Source organism: Sminthopsis crassicaudata, chromosome 2 (assembly GCF_048593235.1).
Source record: "Sminthopsis crassicaudata isolate SCR6 chromosome 2, ASM4859323v1, whole genome shotgun sequence".
NCBI lineage: Eukaryota > Metazoa > Chordata > Mammalia > Dasyuromorphia > Dasyuridae > Sminthopsis > Sminthopsis crassicaudata.
In genome coordinates this window covers 43042911-43062276 of record NC_133618.1, presented here as the reverse complement: position 1 = coordinate 43062276, position 19366 = coordinate 43042911, and the positions used below count along the sequence as shown (strand labels likewise).

Below are 19366 nucleotides of genomic sequence, written 5' to 3'. Positions count from 1 at the left end.
TTGCAGTTCAAGCAAATTTCATTAGTCCTAATAGCTGTGGCGCTGCATGTTGAGAAGTCAGAGTGGTCTTAATGAAGAGCTGTATTTTTTAATGATTATCAGTAAGCAAGTTTGAATTTTGTCAGTTTGGTGTATCGAGTTAACCAGTAGTGATAGTTTAGGTCAGTGGTCCTCAAACTTTTTAAACAGGGGCCAGTTCACTTTCCCTCAGACTGTTGGGGGGGCCGGACTATAGTAAAAACAAAAGCTCATACTCTGTCTCCACCTCTCAGCCTATTTCCCATAACCCGGTGGGCCGCATAAACGTCCTTAGCAGCCGCATCTGGCTTGCGGGCCGTATTTTGAGAACCCCTAGTCTAGTGAAAAGAGTTATATTAATACAGCATTACATTATGTCAAATGCTTTCATGGACACTTGCCTCCGAAGTCATGGTTCACACGGCCTCATTTGCTCACCTCTGAGCATCTGTGATAGCTTAGCGAGACCTCTCGGTAGCTTTACCAGGGACTGAAAACCATTCATAGAGAAGATGGAGCCTGGCGAATTCCTGTTGCTTTTAGAGAACATTGGGCTTCTTGCCTCTTCAGTATTGTGTATCTTCTGTTTGTCTTAATATACTTTTCTGTCTGCCACTAGTTTTCTCTATAATTTTTTTAAAAAACAGGGTGAGCGTCTAGAACAAGGGCTCTTAGACTTTTCTGTGTTCTAAAATGCAATAAAATAAATAACAAAAAATAGATACAAAGGAAACTAATTTTATTCATAAACAGTTAAACAAGGCTAGTTCCCAGGCTTTAACTAATGTCTGCTAATACACATTCAACCAGAAGGGGGCAGCATATGTTCCTTCATCCATCCAAAAATATATGAGAACATGGCAAAAAAAAAAAAATCTTTAAAAAATTTTATCTTGAGTTTTTAGTACTTTAGTTCAAATTGAATATAGACTGTTAGTAAGTACTTTCCTAGGAATCAATAATGCTGAATTAAAAAAAATTATTGATATAGTTTGTGTTTTAATAACTCCCATATGTATTCTCTCCTCTTTCAGAGTTCTCTCCCTTATAACAAAGAGTTTTCCTTAAAAAAGGAACTGGAGGGGGGTGGAAAGGTGGGGAAGAGAAGAAAAATGGAATAAGAGGAAAAAAAATCGGTCAAAAGAAAAAAAGGCAAGTCAGAAATGCCTTCTATATGCTAGCTCTGGAAATACAAAGAAAAGCAAAACTTCCAAATCCAGGCAACACAAAGGAATACTGAGTTTTCATCTCTGACTTGCCTGAATTTGGGTAATTCTAAATGGTTTGGTGATTAGGCTTGGTATATCAAGTCTTGTCTCATATTTTAAATACTACTTTGACTTTTTCCTGCTTTTTTTTTTTTTTTCTTTTATCTTGAAAAATCATATTTCCAAATATCTTACTGAAGGACTCAGAAAATCGGTATTTTTATCTTTCCCTCTTTAAAACCTAGTTGAGTCTGTTAGCACAAACTTTCCTTAAATGATTCACCTTTTTGGCACAGGCTAGTTTTCCTTAATGCTTTCCTAAATCATGATTTTGCAGGAAGTTCTGAGGTAGTGAAAATGAGATTAAAATAGGATTTCTGTTGAAAACACATGTGTGAACAGCTTTGATTGGTGGAATCTTTTGCTTTAATGTTGACTCTTGAACAGGCATTGGAACCAGAATTGAATCACATGGATATTTTTATAGCTGAATCCTCTCTCTGTATTTGGGTGAAAAATAACTTTGAAGACTCAAAGATCAATAGGATCTTAGATTTAAAGCTAGAAGAGGATCTTGAGGTCAGCTGGTGTAATACTGTCATTTAGCAGATGGAGAAACTGAGGCTCAGAATGGTTAAGCCATTTACCTAAGCTCATCTAAGTAATAAACATCAGAGCTGGATTGGTATTTATTTTGCTTCTCCTGCATGCCAGGCATTGTGCTAGGTAGACACTAGGAATATCAAGAACAGAAGGGACAGTCTCTGTCCTCTGTCCTCAAGAAACTTACTCTCTGTGTGGAGGAACAGTGTGTACAATGAGATGCAAAATAAGCACGCATTCCACATCATGAAGTAGATGCTTGGTGGTTCCTGCTCAGGAGGCCCTGCGAAAGCTAGAGGGATAAGGCTGGACCTCACAAGGACCAGATTGGGTTTGGAATGCGGCAGCAGTGAGAAGGGAGGCACGGGGCAGGATATTGGCTGTGAGGAGCAGGACGAAGGCCACTTTGGCTGGACCATTGACTGAGTGAAGCAGGCTGCTGGAGCATCTCCATTGAGGCAGTGGTGAGAGAGAGAGGGGCAGCCATGGACTTAAGTGGTGCCTGGATGTGGGCCATGGGGAACAGTGAGGAACAGACATGATGCTCTGGCTACTGGAGGGGTGTGTGCAGCAGGGGAGGGGATGAATCTTTCCTTTGTATGCGCCTCCAGGATGTCTGGTTGAAATGTGTCATAGGTAGTTGATCTGAGACATAGGAAATAAAGCAGGATTGAATGCAGAGCTGAGTGGCTTCTGCAGAGAGCTGATGCTTAGACCCATGGGTGTCAACAAGGACATCAGGAGGAAGAAAAGGGGGCTTTTCCCCACTCCAACCGCTTCTTAGCCACCCTGTAGACTGCTACTCTGGTAAGACTGCTCCAGGAATCAACCTTAAGTGAGCTCCATCCTTTGCTGTAGAGCAGACTTCTTTAGAACTTTCCTTGGGAGATTTCTGCCTTGAAGTAGAAAATCAAAAACCAGGGAAGTGAGCAGTGGATTCTCCTCAAAATCACAGGGAGGGCTGGCAAGCTATAGCTGTGTTTTTACACAACACGATACGTTGTGGGCCTGCTCTGGCTGTGCTTTGTATGAGGGAGGGACTGTGTTCTATATTCTTAGAGAGAAAGAATAAGAGGAAGCCTCAGTCGAACAAATTCAAACTGCAGGTGGTACTGACTTATCTTTTGTGAGTATGTAGAGTTAGCATGGAATGTTAGGTGGGACTTAGCCTGGAAGCCAGCTTAGACACATCCTGCCTGGCACCACTCTATATTGTAGAGTCTTCATCCAGAGAAGCTCCCTCTACAGGTGAAATTTCAGGTCCATTTCTATCCTTACACAAATGAACTAGGAAAGCATTTCTAGTGATTTGAATGTTTTATAATTTTATAATAATGTTTTATAGTTATATAAGAAAGAAAGAAAGAAAGAAAGAAAGAAAGAAAGAAAGAAAGAAAGAAAGAAAGAAAGAAAGAAAGAAAGAAAGAAAGAAAGAAAGAAAGAAAGAAAGAAAGAAAGAAAGAAAGAAAGAAAGAAAGAAAGAAAGAAAGAAAGAAAGAAAGAAAGAAAGAAAGAAAGAAAGAAAGAAAGAAAGAAAGAAAGAAAGAAAGAAAGAAAGAAAGAAAGAAAGAAAGAAAGAAAGAAAGAAAGAAAGAAAGAAAACAGTTTTGCATGAGGTAATCCTCATTTGAGAAATCCTGTAATTTTGGGGAGCAAGCAATGGAAATCTTGCCAGTTGGTTTTCTCCCTTTAAAACAGCTTAGAAGGAGCTTTCTGTGAGTGGCATGGACTTGTTATGGCAGAGATCTGCATTTTTTGACTTAATGTGATCTGGACAACAAGTCAGGACACAGAAAAAAAAAATCAGAACAAAATTTTGGCCTTGAACAGACCACATGATGCTGGGCATAACCCCTATGGCTCCTGTGGCCTGAGCACAATTTAATTGTTTTTTCACCTTGACAGTATTTATCTAAGTCCCTTATTTTACAAAGTGGTTGGTTTCGGGGGTGCCTTTATCTTAGGGTTCTTGAATGATTTACTCTTCAGTATGCTTTTTACTTCTCATTATCCAGTCAAGAACTCAATCTTCCTTATCACATTGGACATTTTAAAGCTGGCTGTTAGAAGCTGTTTTCCTATTCTGTCTTAATTCATGTTCAGGCCTCTGGGGACGTAAAGGTATTTCTTCTGGAAAGTAAGTTTTTCTTGTATAATGCTAATGTTCGGAAGGTTTCTAATAGATAGGACTGAGAAAAAGGAGTGTGAATATTGTCAAATGTGACCAGCCTGAAAAAGCTACCAAAGGAAAGATGAGAATATCTTCTCTATCAGCTCTCAGGTAGAGCAATGTTAATTACTCACTGGGTTCACCTGCCTGCTTGCTGCTTTATGTGTCATGGCTTGTCATGGATTGTCATCCTGGTCATGGATGTGCTGGATCATTGGAACTTTTATCACAGAACCTGGATCTTTTTGCTTTTGAAGAGAAATGAAACATCTCAGAAGCTTTAAACCATTAAAAAAAAGGGGCCTGAGAAAAAATGGGAAACTTTGGGGTCAAAGTAGGAATGAAAATATGGTAAATACTGATTTTGCTCATATAGTAGTCTTCATAAATCTAAAATCATGTTATTAGGATAGGAGCTTTGTATGTAGTAATGTATAAAATTGATTTCCTCTTAAAGTTACCTTGTTAGGCATATGGTGACTCTCTGAGATCAGGACTGGACTTGTGATTTCATTGGTATAGGGAATTTCAAGGTAAGGAACATCCTTCTTCTAGTGCAAATTGGCACCTTCTCTGCCCCTGACAGACTTGAAGTTGCCTGAAACAATGTGACTTGTGCCCTGTAAAGCAAGAATTTGTGTCAGGTCATGCAGCCAGCATGAGTCAAAGGTGGGTTTTCCTGGTTCTACAGTCAGCCTCTAACCACTGGCCCGTGATCACTCTCATGAGTTAACTAGAGTAAGTTACAATTTTACTAATCAAATTTACTTCAAATTAAAATTTTTTTTTTTGTTATAACAGGATCTACAAGCTGTTTAAAATCTGGTATACAGTTTTTTTACTTTCTGAAAATAGAAAAATTAAGAATCAAATAAACTGCCAGCAGTATGCACATTTTTAGAATTAGAGTTTCCTGATCTTAGTTTAAAAAAAAAAAAAAAGAAGAGAGAGAGAGATAGATAAAAAGAGGAAAATTGCATTGAATCCAACTTTTCTGTATGAAATTTTGTCTAACCAGGCCCAGGCTCATTTCTGAGCTTTCACTCAGATGTCCCTTTTATTTAAAATTCATCACATTTTTTAATCTTTATGAACTAATGAAAACTGAAATTTATGTAGGTTAAGACCAGATTATTTGTCCTTTTGCCTATTAAACTCTTGGTTTGATCTCTCTCTAAATCCATTTCACGTGGCTCAAAAAATAGACTGATCTAAAACAAGTGCAGGCTCGCTTCGCCCCTCTGGAGCAGGAAGGATGGAATCTCAGCCTGCATTTCTGGACCAAACACCCGCAGAGATCCTGTGTATGGTAACATTAGAACGTATGTTTACAACATTTAGTCCTAAGCGTGTTGCTTGGAACCTTGAGTCGAAGGAATTTACAACAGCATAGTCATATAAACTTATACCAAATTGAATTGGAAATGTCTGAAGGAATACTCTTTCTGACACATCTCTTAACCTAAACTTGCTCTTTCATCTTCTGATATTCTTATCCTGTCTTCAATGAACCCTTCCCAAGAATCTACTGAGAACTTGGGGGCTTTTCTCTGGCTCCTTTCCCACATTGGGGGTACAGTGCTGCACTCAGTTCATTCTTCATTTGACACTCTGGCTACGTGCCTGACCATCTCTTCTTCTCTGTTAGCTCTGTTCTGTAAGCCTGAGGGACTCAGCCTATAGTTTTCCCTTCCATGGGTAACTTTGTTCATGGGTCACTTTCCATTTCTGAAATTATGTCATTATTCATATGGTGGGCCTCATGGCTATAGGATATTATCAGGAGAGTTTTGGTGTTAAAAAAGGTAGAGTTTTATGTCTGGGACTGAGTAAATCCCAAATTCAATCTAGTCTGATATTATCCTCTTTATTTGGTTCTGGGATCAGCCTATCTGGAATATATGTACTTAAGGACAAATTGTAGGTAGTCCATCTCCTTGCCATATTATCATCTGGGTAATGCTTTATCCAATTTAGATTGTTTTTTTCCTGTATGGGGTTTCTAGGCCATTCTTTATCTCTTTTTTAAATAATTTTTTTGGGGGTGGTTGTTTTTTTTGGGGGGGGGTTGTGTCTCACATCACCATAATATCTCATTTATCTCACTCCTTCTCTTTCCCCCAAGAGCCATCCCTTATGGCAAATAGTGTTTTTTAAAGAGAGGAAAAAAAAAAGAAGTATAATCAATTGACACATTGAGAAAGTCTGAAAATTTATGCAGCCATGTCCATCAGAATTGATCATTGCATAATCTTCTTGTTACTGTGTACAGTGTTTTCTTGATTCCACTCACTTCACTTAGCATCAGTTCACATAAGTCTCTCCAGAGCTCTGAAATCATCCTGCTGATCATTTCTTACATAAGGATAATATTCCATAGCATTCATATACCATAACTTTATTCAGCATTCCCCAACTAATGGGCATCCACTCAGTTTCTAGTTTCTTGCCACTATAAAAGGGCTGCTACAAACATTTTTGAATATTTGGATTTGGGTCCTTTTCCCTTTTTTATGATCTCTTTGAAATACAGGCCCAATGGAGACACTACTGGATCAAAGAGTGTATATATAATTTTATAGTCCTTTGGGTATAGTTCCAAATTGCTCTGCAGAATGATTGGATCAGTTCACAACTCCACCAACGATGTGTTAATATTCCATTTTCCCCACATCTCTCCAACATTTATCATTATATTTTCCTGTCAGTTTGGCCAATCTGAAAGGTGTGAAGTAGTACCTCTGAGTTATCTTAATTTGCATTTCTTCAATCAATAGTGATTTAGAGCATTTTTTCATATGATCAGAAATGACTTTAATTTCTAATTTCTGTTTATATCCTTTAACCATTTAACATTTAAAGAATGGCTCATATTCTTATAAATTTGAATCATTTTTCTACATATTTTAGAAATAAGGAGGCCATTCTCTTTAAAGTAACTGTGGAGATCATTAAGGGGGGCCTGGGATTTTATGTGTTTGTCATTTCTCACCACCAAGAGGACATAACTCAGGATAGGCTCTTCATATCTGATGCATTCTCATCATGATTCTAAAAAATTAACATGAGGATTTTTTATTTAGAAGGAGCCTTTGAGAAGTTAATGACTTGTTTGTCATTACAACTAAACAACTATTAAATAGAAGAGCTGGGATTATTGAAATAGCAATAGCTAGCATGCATAGAGCACTTTGAGGTTGGTAAAGCACTTCCTAAGTCCCTTTATTTTATCCTCATGACAACCCTGTGAGGTAAGTGCTATTGCTATTCCCAGATTAGGTCTTTACAATGCTGCTCTGAGGTCCTGATCCTTGTTTCTTACTGGTAACTTAGGGACAATTCTTTGCCAGGTAGTTCATTAGGAGCACCTGGCAAGAGTGAGAAGAGAGGTTCTTCTGTCCAATTGCCTCTGGATTATTGATGCTCTTAAGTCAGTGACAGCATTTACCATCTCAGTAAAAGCTGATCTGATGTTCTCAAGTTTCAAACCCTTCTCAGCTCTGCTTTCTGAGGCAGTGGGTAATAATTCAGTCATATGCAACATCTCAGCGCTAGGAAGGTTTACTGGTTTTCCGCGCCCCCCCCCACCCCCAAGGGATCTGTTTTTTTCTGTTAAGACACTACTTCATCCTATGTCCTATTACACTCATCTAGAATAAGTATTGTTTGCATTGTGCTTGTGAGCCCATGAACATACAGGAAGGAAGGAGGGAAAATATGGGCACTCACTAAGTGTTTTTTTTTTTTTTTTTTTTTTTTTTTTTTTTAATTTTTTATTTTATTTTATAATTATAACATTTTTTGACAGTACATATGCATGGGTAATTTTTTACAACATTATCCCTTGCACTTACTTCTATTCAGATTTTTTCCCTTCCTCCCCCAACCCCCTCCCCCTGATGGCAAGCAGTCTTATATATGTTAAATATATTACAGTATAATTTAGATACAATATATGTGTGTAGAACCGAATTTTTTGTTGCACAGGAAGAATTGGATTCAGAAGGTAAAAATAACAGTTTACATTCATTTCCCAGTCCTTTTCTGGATGTAGCTGGTTCTGTCCATCATTAATCAATTGGAATTGGATTAGCTCTTCTCTATGTTGAAGAAATCCACTTCCATCAGCATACATCCTCGTACAGTATCATTGTTGAAGTGTATAATGATCTTCTGGTTCTGCTCGTTTCACTCAGCATCAGTTGATGTAAGTCTCTCCAAGCCTCTCTGTATTTCTCCTGTTGGTCATTTCTTATAGAACAGTAATATTCCATAACATTCATATACCATAGTTTACCCAACCATTCTCCAATTGATGGACATCCATTCATCTTCCAGCTTCTAGCCACTATGAAAAGGGCTGCCACAAACATTTTGGCACATACAGGACCCTTTCCCTTCTCTAGTAGTTCCTTGGGGTATAAGCCCAGTAGTAGTATGGCTGGGTCAAAGGGTATGCACATTTTGATAACTTTTTGGGCATAATTCCAGATTGCTCTCCAGAATGGTTGGATTCTTTCACAATTCCACCAACAATGCATCAGTGTCCCAGTTTTCCCACAGCCCCTCCAACATTCATCGTTATTTGTTCCTGTCATTTTAGCCAATCTGACAGGTGTGTAATGATACCTCAGAGTTGTCTTAATTTGCATTTCTCTGATCAATAGTGATTTGGAACACTCTTTCGTATGAGTGGAAATAGTTTTAATTTCATCATCTGAAAATTGTCTGTTCATATCCTTTGACCATTTATCAATTGGAGAATGGCTTGATTTCTTATAAATTAAAGTCAATTCTCTGTATATTTTGGAGATGAGGCCTTTATCAGAACCTTTAACTGTAAAAATTTTTTCCCAATTTGTTACTTCCCTTCTAATCTTGTTTGCATTAGTTTTGTTTGTGCAGAAACTTTTTAATTTGGTGTAATCAAAATGTTCTATTTTGTGATCAATAATGGTCTCTAGTTCTCCCACTCACTAAGTGTTAATAACAGTCCTAAGAAAAAAGTTTCTCCTTAGAATTGTTAGTTTTGTCATTTGTCACTTGTGCCAAATTCATGCTAGTTTATATGGGTGTCCTGCACATCTTCACTCATATATTTTTTCAATTTATAGAGTACTTGTCTGGATCAAGATGAACAGAATAGAAATCTTATTCCTGTATTTTTCTGAAGTTTGAAGCTATATTTAGCTAATTCTCATGATTTCTCTTTGAACTTAATAGATCTGAAGCTTCCCATGTTCTTTTCTTTTCCTCAAATGAGAAAATAATCAGGAAGATTAAAATAGTTGTGGTAAAACCAGTAGGATGCATGGAGAACAAATGTAATGTGTTATTGAGACAGGTTACAGATGTCTAGGACAATATATTAGGGCAAGGAATCTAAAGGAAAATGTTTTAAAATTTGTTGTTCAATTGTTTTTTTTCATTCATGTCCAGCCCCGTGTAATCCCATTTGATGTTTTCTTGGCACAGATGCTGAAGCGGTTTGTCATTTCCTTTTCCAGTTTTAAAATTACAGATTAATCAAATAATTTTTAAAAATTATTTTTCTGCTTACAGAAATATTCCTAGCTCTTCCTCTGTTGAAAACAGTTTTTCTTTGGAAGCAGAAAAATATTTAGCGTACATCAGCATTCTTGCTTGAATTTAACAAGTAACACAAGGAAACGCCACATTCTTTATTTTAAACTTTCCCCAAATTGTCCATGTTTTTGGATGACCTCTGAATGGTAAAGTCACTAAGCACTTGCTAAGTCTCTTACCAAGTGTTGGGAATTACAAAGAAAAGCAGAAGATAGTCTTTGAGAGCAAGGAGTTCTTAGTCTTGTTGGAAAGGCAACATGCAAGTAACTGGTTACCAAAAAAGCTCTAGACAGGAAAAATTAAAAATCATTAACAGAGAGAAGGCCCTGACATTTGAGAAATATGAGGAAAGGTTTCTTGTAGAAGGTGGGATTTCTGGCCTGGGCCAGCCAGTGCAAATGCTCAGAAGTAGGGAAGGGAGTCTTCTGTGCAGGGAATGCGGGAAGACCAGTGTCTCTGCACTGCAGATCAGGCGAGCAGATTCTCCTTTTCTCCCTTAAATTCGTATAACTCAAAATGCTTCAGAAGCTTCTGCTGAGGTTATAGTGACTGTTAATTTTTAAGGGACAGGATTCATGGAAAGTTAAGGAGTTGATTTTGGACATGTTGAGTTAGGAGCTCCAGTGAGAGAAGAGGTTGGGGGGGGGATGAACTTCCACAGAAACAGTTTCCCAAAGCCCCTAGCATCCAGTGCTATAGATGAAATGTAGAAATGGCCATTGGAATTCTCATTTTGTAGATGTTACTTTTCCTGTCAGGGCTGGAGAGAAGCGAGAGGAAACAAAGAAAGAGAAGGGAGAGTGTCTTCTTGAGAAATCAGCCAAGAGTTGGAGATGCTCAGGATTCAGTTAGGTAGGACAGTGGGTTTCAAGCTTTTACTTAGCAGCTTTTCTCAGATTCCTTTGATAGAAAATGACAAAGAATAGGTGGTTTTATCTGCACAGTTTTGTTTTACTAGCTCGGGAGTATGCCTCAAGTGCATCTTGAGAGTACCTGCCATCTTCCAGTGAGGAAAGCAAAATACATTTATTTTCTAATGGCACTGAAAGCCATTCTGAGTTTGGTAATCTGATCATACTAGTCCAATCTGTTAGCTGAGTACCCATTAGGCCATTTTTCCTATCTGTACCCTGTCGGGAGTCTAGGAGGGCTGGCCCAGCCTTCCTCCCAGTGTTCCATTCCTCTTCTCTTCTCCTTAGCTTAATGCTGATCTCTGCAGTCCAATTTCCCCTCATTAGATTTCCCTGTCACCTTCTGCTTAGCTTCAAGGGGCAGCCCCTCTCCCCCAAAGTCTTCTTCAAGCTCCGTTTCTCCTCCCTTTCTCCCACAAATCAGCCAGACTGCCCTCTCTGTGGCTCCCTCCAGACCCTCCATCTTCCATTGCCATGCTTTTGCTTTGGCATTCCCTGTGCCTGAAATACTCTTCCTCTGTCACCCAGAGCCTCCTTTTCCTTTAAGATGTAGCTCTGATACCATCTTCTGCATGAAATCCTTCATGATCTCTCCAGCTGCCTCCTAGACTATTCTGTATTTAACTACTCTGTGAGTGTTTGTATTTATTCACTTTGTATTAATGTTTTCTTTATGTAAGAAATTCTTAACCTAAAGTCTATGAACTTATTTTTAAAAGTTCCGGTAACTTTTAATAGATGGCCTCTGTCCTCATATGTTTTAAAAATTATTTTGAAAAGAGGTCCACAGATTTTACCAGATTACCACAAGGGCCCATGATGTGAAACTATTAAGAGTTTCCACTTTATGTTTTTTATAGGTCCTTGTCTCCTCCCTTGAATTCAAGCTCATTGCAAATAGTGTTCATTCATTCTTTGTACTTGTGTCCCTAGGCTCATTTCAGGGCACATAGAAGGCACTTGTTGATTGATTGATTAGTCTGAGTTAGAAATGCTTGGTCAAGTTCTGCAGCTGTCTGTGGACCTCCAGTAGTCTTGCATTTGACCAAATGCCAACTTTCTACAGTGTCTCTAGAAACTGAGATTTACTTTTCTTTAAAATTTTGGGCCACTTTTCCCTCTTTTGTGAATTCTTTGGAATTTGGACCCAGTGGTGGATGCGGAGGATGGGATATTTGTAGTTTTATGGCCTTCCAAGTTGTTCAAGGATTATATTAAGCAAGAATTAGCCGCAATTGTCAGAAGTAAAATAGATATGTTTGATTTATTTGAAAGAGAAAAACTTCTAAATAGACAAAATTAATGTACCTAAGATAAGAAAGTTGTCCAGTGGAGGGGGAAATGGCTTTGTATTAAATTTCTCTGATAAGGGTTTGGTATCCAAGATATAGAAACAGTAAATAAATACATGTGTTAAAAAAAAAAAATAAATAAAGAACTCTGGGCAAAATAAATTACAACACTTTTTAAGAATTTGATCTGATAGCCTGTTATTTTACTGACCCCTTTTCTTAAATTTTTCTCTTAATCTTGGAAATAGACTTGAGATATAGATGCTACCCTAGAACATATTATAAAATTTTGATTTAAAGTGATAGACTCATCTTAATAGACTGTGTTCTTGATATCCTAGTTTACCAAATAGAAATATAGATTTTTAAAATAGATTTTTAAAAAGCACCTACATTGTGCCCAGGCACTGTACTAAACACTTTACAAATTTTATTTCATTTGATCATCAGCACAATTGGGAGATAATTGCAGTTGTAATGAATCTTATTTTATAGATGTGAAATCCCAAAGCTGTGTCTAAGGTTGAATTCAAACTCAGGACTTTCTGACTCCAGACCCAATACTGGGTCCATCTTGCCACCTAGCTGCCTCGATTTATAAGCTTGTAATTCCTTTAATCAACCTACTTAAGCTAAGTACTGATGATTTCTCCCTTACCTATTATCATGTATCTTTAACTGCAGAAAATATGCAAGTGTATCCTTATAACCATCTGTAGTCCTGATTTATTCAAGTTCAGTTTGCCAAGAAAACTGGACAAATAATTTGAAGCTATGGAAAGGAATTTTAAAAGATTTTTTAAAAATCTCATATATTTATAAAATCATGCATTTTAATTTGGAAGAGAAAAAAGACAGGATGGCAGAGATAAAGTTCCTTTTTTAAAAAAAAATTTTTTTTTCTTTTAAACTTAAATTTAAAATGAGAAAAGAAAAGAAGAAAAAAAAGCCTGTTGCCATGTATACAGCAGGCCATAGGATCATAGGAGATGATTCAATAAAAAACAATAAATTTCCATTTAAAGAAAACCTTTATAATAAATACTACACATTGTTTTCAAAAGCTGCCCAGCTTTTCCTTGCTTCATTGTTGGTTTTCTTTTGCTTTATGCTGTGAACTTTTTACATTATTTTTTTCCCTCCCTCACAACTCTCAAGAAGGCTATAATCAAGGTTGGATATATGTAGCAAGTTATCCACAAGCATACATATATATACATTGAAACACACATATATAAGACTGTAGCATCTTCATTCATATATCCAAGTCTTTTCATGTTGTTCTAAATCAATCAGCTCATCATTTCCTACACCAGGAACCATTCACATCCTGAGAGATTGTTTATGAACATTTCTCTTCTCCCCCTCCCCCAATTTTCTGCATTCCTTCTATTTTTGTCCATATAAGTTTTCTTTTCTTTTCTTTTCTTTTCTTTTCTTTTCTTTTCTTTTCTTTTCTTTTCTTTTCTTTTCTTTTCTTTTCTTTCTTTCCTTTTTTTTTTTTTAATGGTGAGGCAATTGAGATTAAGTGATTTGTCTAGGGTCACACAGCTAATAAGCATTAAGTGTCTGAGGCTGGATTTGAACTCAGGTCCTCATGACTCCAGAGCTGGTGTTCTATCCCCTGTACCATCTAGCTCCCCCCTACATAGGTTTTATTTATACAAGATTATTTTAATTCAAAATAATCAAAATGATTTTATACTTCATATTTTCATACTTCAATAATGGTTTCACCTTCTAATATAGTTTAAGGTTCAGTACTGTTGAATCTACTTCCTTTACATCTTTTTTCCTTGGTTTCTTGGAAATTTCTAACCTTTTCTTCTTCCAGATGAACTTTGTTATTATTTTTTCTAATTCAGTAAAATAATTTTCTAGTAATTTAATTGGGATAATGTTAAATATAATAGATTAATTAGGTAAAATTTTTATTTTTGAAATTATATTGGCTTTACATAGCCATGGACAATAAAAATTACTTCAACTATTTATGTAAAATTGTCTGCTCATGAGCACTTGTATTCTTCCAATTGTTTAGCTCTAATCTTATTTGTGTGCAAAGTATTTTGTATTTGTTCTTTTTTTTTCTAGTTTCTTTTTAAAATTATTATTATAGCTTTTTATTTACAAAACATATGCATGGATAATTTTGGTGTCTTAGAACATCATTAGCTTCCCTTTATCCAATTTTAGTTTTCAAGGAATTATTTTCTTCATATGTCTTTAATTCTGTTTCAGGTTGATTGACTTACTTTTCATAATTTTCTTTATTTTTTTTAATTACTCTTATTTTTTTCCCCCCTCAATCTCTCTTATTTGATTTTGAAAGGCCTTTAAAATTCTCCTAAGAAATTTTTTTGTGCTTGGACTTATTTGGTATTTCTCATTGAGAAACAATGACTTTTTAAACTCCATTATTTTCCTCCGAATATGAACCTAAATCTTTTGTATCTCCATAGTAACTATCTTTGCTTGGATTCTTTCTCCTTTGGGCACTCATTTTTATTTATTTATTTGTTTGTTTTTGTTTTGTTTCATTTTTTAGCAGCTATTAGCAATGAGCAAGTTCCAGTCCTGGGTATGGGGGATAATGCTTCAAGCCTCAGGTTCTTTTCACTGTTATTTTCTGAGGTTTATTCTGGGACTCAACCTTGAGCTCTCCTCTCCATTTCTAAGCCATGGCTACAGTTCTTGGTCATGCTGTTATGGATATGATCTTCTCTGCTGGCTGCAAACTACAGGTGTCCTTTCTGCCCAGAATCAAAACCAGGGACTCTACTCTCCTGCCAGTGCCCCTCTGCTACTGCCCTCCCCAGGTGTGTGCAAGCTCCTTCTCCCAGCAGCCACAGCCTACTACTTCCTCACAGCTTCTCCTACTCAGCCACAGACCCTCCATGGTTTGGGAGATGAGCTTTTCTCTCAATGATTCTGCAGAGCTGGCCTGGCTGTTTGTGCTTTGCTGTGGCTGACCCTCTGCTCCTGGAGGTCCGACCTTTCCTTTAGTCTTCTCTGATTTTATCTCTGTTGCTTTCAGGCTTTTTTTGTGGGGGAAATATGGAGAGCCAAAAGTTTTCTGACCTAATCTCCATATTCTCAGAACTTTCTAAAGTGCTTTCACATTCTGAACATTGAGGAGACCAGCGGCCTGTTTCTAGCTCAGCTGCTGACTTACTCCTTGCTTAGCATTGGACAAGTCCTTTCTCTTAGTTCCATTTTCCTAGCTTATAAAGAAATCATTATGCCTGCTTCCTCAAAGTAATATTTAAGCGTTAATAGAATAATGGCTGAATATAGAAAGAAAGATATTTATTGATCACATACTGTGTGCAAGACATTGTGCTAAAGATTAGTGATGGATTTTTTTTTAATAGGTGACAGATTTTTTCATTTAATAGTATTTTATTTTTCCAAATACATGTAGAGATAGTTTTCAACATTATTTTTTGAATGATTTTGCATTACAAATTTTTTCCCTTCCTTCCCTTACCTCTCTCTTCCCCAAGACAGCAAGCAATCTGATAATAGGTTATACATGTACAATCATTTTTAATGAATTTCCATATTAGTCATGTTGGGAAAGAAAAATCAGAACAAAAGGGAAAAATCACAAGAAAGAAAAAAAGAAAACAAAAAGCCATGTATAAGATGCTTTGATCTGCATTCTGTCTCCGTAGTTCTTTCTCTGGTTGCAGATGGAATTTTCCATCCCAAGTCTATTAGAATTATCTTGGATCATTGCATTGCTGAGAATTAAGACTATCAAAGCTGATCAGTTGATGGATTTTAAAGATAAATCCTGCTCTCTAGGAGTTATATTCCAATAAGAGAAGATCACATGCTTCAAGGAGGTTTGATCAGGGAAAAGGTTTTTGTTTTGGGAAGGTGCAGGGTGAGGGAAGGAAAGGAGAAAGGATTCTAACAGTGGGATTGTCATGGAGGGATGGCCATTGGTACTGGGAAGTTCATGTGTGGTCTGTGGTTTAGGACCAGCTTTTAGCCCTGGCTGTGCTCATGGCTAAGAATTTCAGCTTCCTCCTGGAAGAACTTGTTTATGATATCTAGTCCTGAGTCTTCCTATTAACCTAAAGTTGTTGGCCACTATCCTTTCTCAGTTTTCTTCACTGTGCCCAACTTCGTCTGGAAGTACCTGAGAAACAAATAAATCTTGCTTTGCAAGATTTTGTTATGTTTGTAGAATTTCTTCATCATCTATAATTAATGGTGGTATGCCATGACCTTTTAATGATCTTATTCTTTTTCTTAATAATAGCTTTTTATTTCCAAAATGTATCCATACTTTTCCTCATTCACCCCTGCAAAACTTTTGTGTTCCAAATTTTTCTCCCTCTCTTCTTTAAACAGCAAGTAATCCAATATAGATTAAACATGTGCAATTCTTCTAAACATAGTTCCACATTTATCATGTTGCACAAGAAAAATCAGATCAAAAGGGAAAAAAACACCAACAAAGGTGAAAATACTGTTCTGTGATCCACATTCAGTCCCCATAGTCCTTCTCTCTGAATACAGATGGCTCTCCCTACCAAAGTCTATTGGAATTACTCTGAATTGTTGAAAAAAGCCAAGTCCATCAGAGTTGATCATCACCTAATATTCTTGCTGCCATGTACAATGATCTCTTGGTCCTACTCACTTCACTTAGGATCAGTTCATGAAAGTCTTTCTAGATCTTTCTGAAATTATCCTGCTGATTTATAGAACAATAATATTCCATAACATTTGTATACCATAACATTCAGCCATTCCCCTTCCAGTTCCTTGCCACTATAAAGAGGGCTGCTACAAACATTTTTGCACATGTGGGTCCTTTTCCCTTTTTTATGATCTCTTTGGATACAGGCTCAGTAGAAACATTATTGGATCAAAAGCTATGTGCAGTTTGATAGCCATTTGAGCATAGTTCCAAGTTGTTCTGCAGAATGGTTGGATCAGTTCATAACTCCACCAATAATGTATTAGTGTCCCAGTTTTCCCACATCCCTTCCAACATTCATCATTATCTTTTCCTATCATCTTAGCCAGTCTGAGAGGTGTGTCGTGTGGTATGTAGTGGTAACTCAGAGTTGTCTTAATTGGTATTTCTCTGATCAATAGTGATTGAGTATTTTTTCATATGACTAGAAATACCTTTAGTTTCTTTGTCTGAAAATTGTTCATATCCGTTGACCATTATCAGTTGGAGAATGACTTGTATTCTTATGAATTTTAGTCAATTCTCTACATATTTTAGAAATGATAAGGCCTCATTTCTCAAGCATAAAGGGAAGTGAGCCAAAAATGCAAATAAATAAATAAATAAATATGAATAATAGATAAATATAAATAAAAGCCATGCCCTAGTTGATAAATTATCAAAAAATATAAACTATGTGCAAAGGCTTTAAATCATGCATATTCTTTGACCTAATAATATCACTACCATGAATCTCAAAAGAAAATTAAAAAAAAAATAAAAGGAAAAGGAACTTGTATGTACAAAAATATTTATAATAGCTATGTTCTCAGGGCAAAAAAAGAAAACCAAGGAAGAAATGCCTATCAATTGGAGAATGGCTAAATAAATTGTGGCATGTGATTATGATGGAATATTATTGTTTTATGGGAAATGATGAGCAGGATACTTTCTCAGTCCTCCATGAACTGAAGCAAAGAAAAATGTACTGGATACAAAGTAATAGTAATGTTGTGGAATGATCAACTATGAATGACTTTGCTGTTCTCAACAATACAATGACTACTCTGAAGGACTATGAAAAATCCTATCCATATCCAGAGAAAAAACCCTATTGTAGTTGAATATTATTTAAGTTAAAACATTCTCTCTCTCTCTCTTTTTCTCTCCCCTCTCCCCCGCCTCTGTTTCTCTCTCCATCTCTCTTTTTTACTTTATTTTTCTTGAGCATTTTTTTTTGGGGGGGTGGGAGGGTGTAGAGATCTATATTTTCTTTCACAGCATGACTTTTATGGAAATGTTTTGCATAACTTCACATGTGCTTTCTTAATGGTGGCTGGGATTGGGAATTAAGGACTAAATCTAGAACTCAAAGTTTTAAAAACAAATGTAAAAATTGTTTGCAGCATAACTGGGGAAAATAAAAATATTAAATTTTAAAAAAGAAAGAATTGCTTACTTAAATAAACTAAGTATTAATTGGTGGGCTAAAAAAAAATTTAAAAACATTTTCTTCTTGACTTATTTTATAATCTCATAACCCAGAAATGTACCTTTAATTTTCTTTTTTGACCCATTTAGGCTCATATGGTTTTGGATACCATTTGATGGTTAATAAATATTGAATGCATACATACATGCATGAATTAACCAATCAGCTAACCTGCCTATGCCAGATCTTGGTTTCTTTACTGTTGGGGGTGTAATAGCCCCCCTGTTCCCCTATACCTAGTGGCAAAGTTGGAAACTAGCTCTGCAGGGCAGAGAGAGAAGAATCTAATGCTGGCATATAAAGAAATTGCTCATTTCTTTTATTTCAGAGATATTCTACAAGAAGAGCAATATCTGTTTTTTAGCAAGATGGTGTCTTGTACCAGGGGCATTCTGGAATAAAAAAATATGTTAATTCCAGATTTGTTTGATTTGGGGATGACAGATTGGTTAGTAACCCCTTTTTCAGTGAGAAAAGACAGCAGAGATACAAAGCACTAATTTATATACATATATAGATACAGATTATAAGTTGCTGCTTTTTTCGTTTTATTTTTTTCCCTTACTAGTCAAGGTCAAAACTTCATTTTTTGTGTGCCTGTTTGTGGAAGCTTTTTCCCATCTGAAAAGTAGCTATTGATTTTTTTTACCTGAGTAAGTGAAAACATAATATGTTTGATAAAAGATATATTGCTTAGGCTGACATGGCTAATATTTCTTGGAATATCAGGAAATGGAAATCTGAGAGAATTCAGTGGAGAGTCCAATAGTGGTTAATAATGACAGGTAGAACCACTAAGTAAAACTGAGATCATTCAGTGCCAGCTCCTCTATCCCTATCAGTTTTGCAGTAGGATTTCCGTTAGCATTATCCAGATTGGGAAAAGCATCTAGGAAAGTGACTCTTCTGTTATTGATATAAATAGTGTGTTTGTACTGATGACCCTAATATCTTTGCCCCGTTGAAACAATTATGACTCCTACAGCGCTCACCCAAGAGAACATGAAGGTTAAATAAAGGATGACATTTCTCAGGCTGCTCTGAGCTTCTTATTGACCATCAGAGAGCTACTTTCCATTCAGAGTGATGTCCATGCCAGAAGAGCTGCTTTATTTCCATTTTCCCAATGAGGCCAACTTTCAGTGCAGATTAATTGCTGCATCTTAATTGTCAAATCTGTGTTGCCAAAGGCTATCAGAAGAAGAATTTTCTTGATTTGGAGAGAGAGGTAAAGTGAGAGAGAAGCTTATTGAGATTAGAGGCTTGTGAAGATTTCAAAGACACTTTTGATATTGTTCTGTATTTGATAGGATGTGACAATAGAGTTCTTCTACTGGCTTTGAACTTCTCTTAATGTTTAACCTGAATTGTCAAATTTTAATTTTTAAAT

General features: G+C 36.4%; 1 protein-coding gene across 1 annotated transcript in view; it reads left to right on the top strand.

Annotated features, from left to right (window-relative positions):
- The window catches only part of CFDP1 (craniofacial development protein 1), a 161818-nt gene that overhangs the window by 11658 nt on the left and 130794 nt on the right, over positions 1-19366 (top strand). The window lies entirely within an intron of this gene.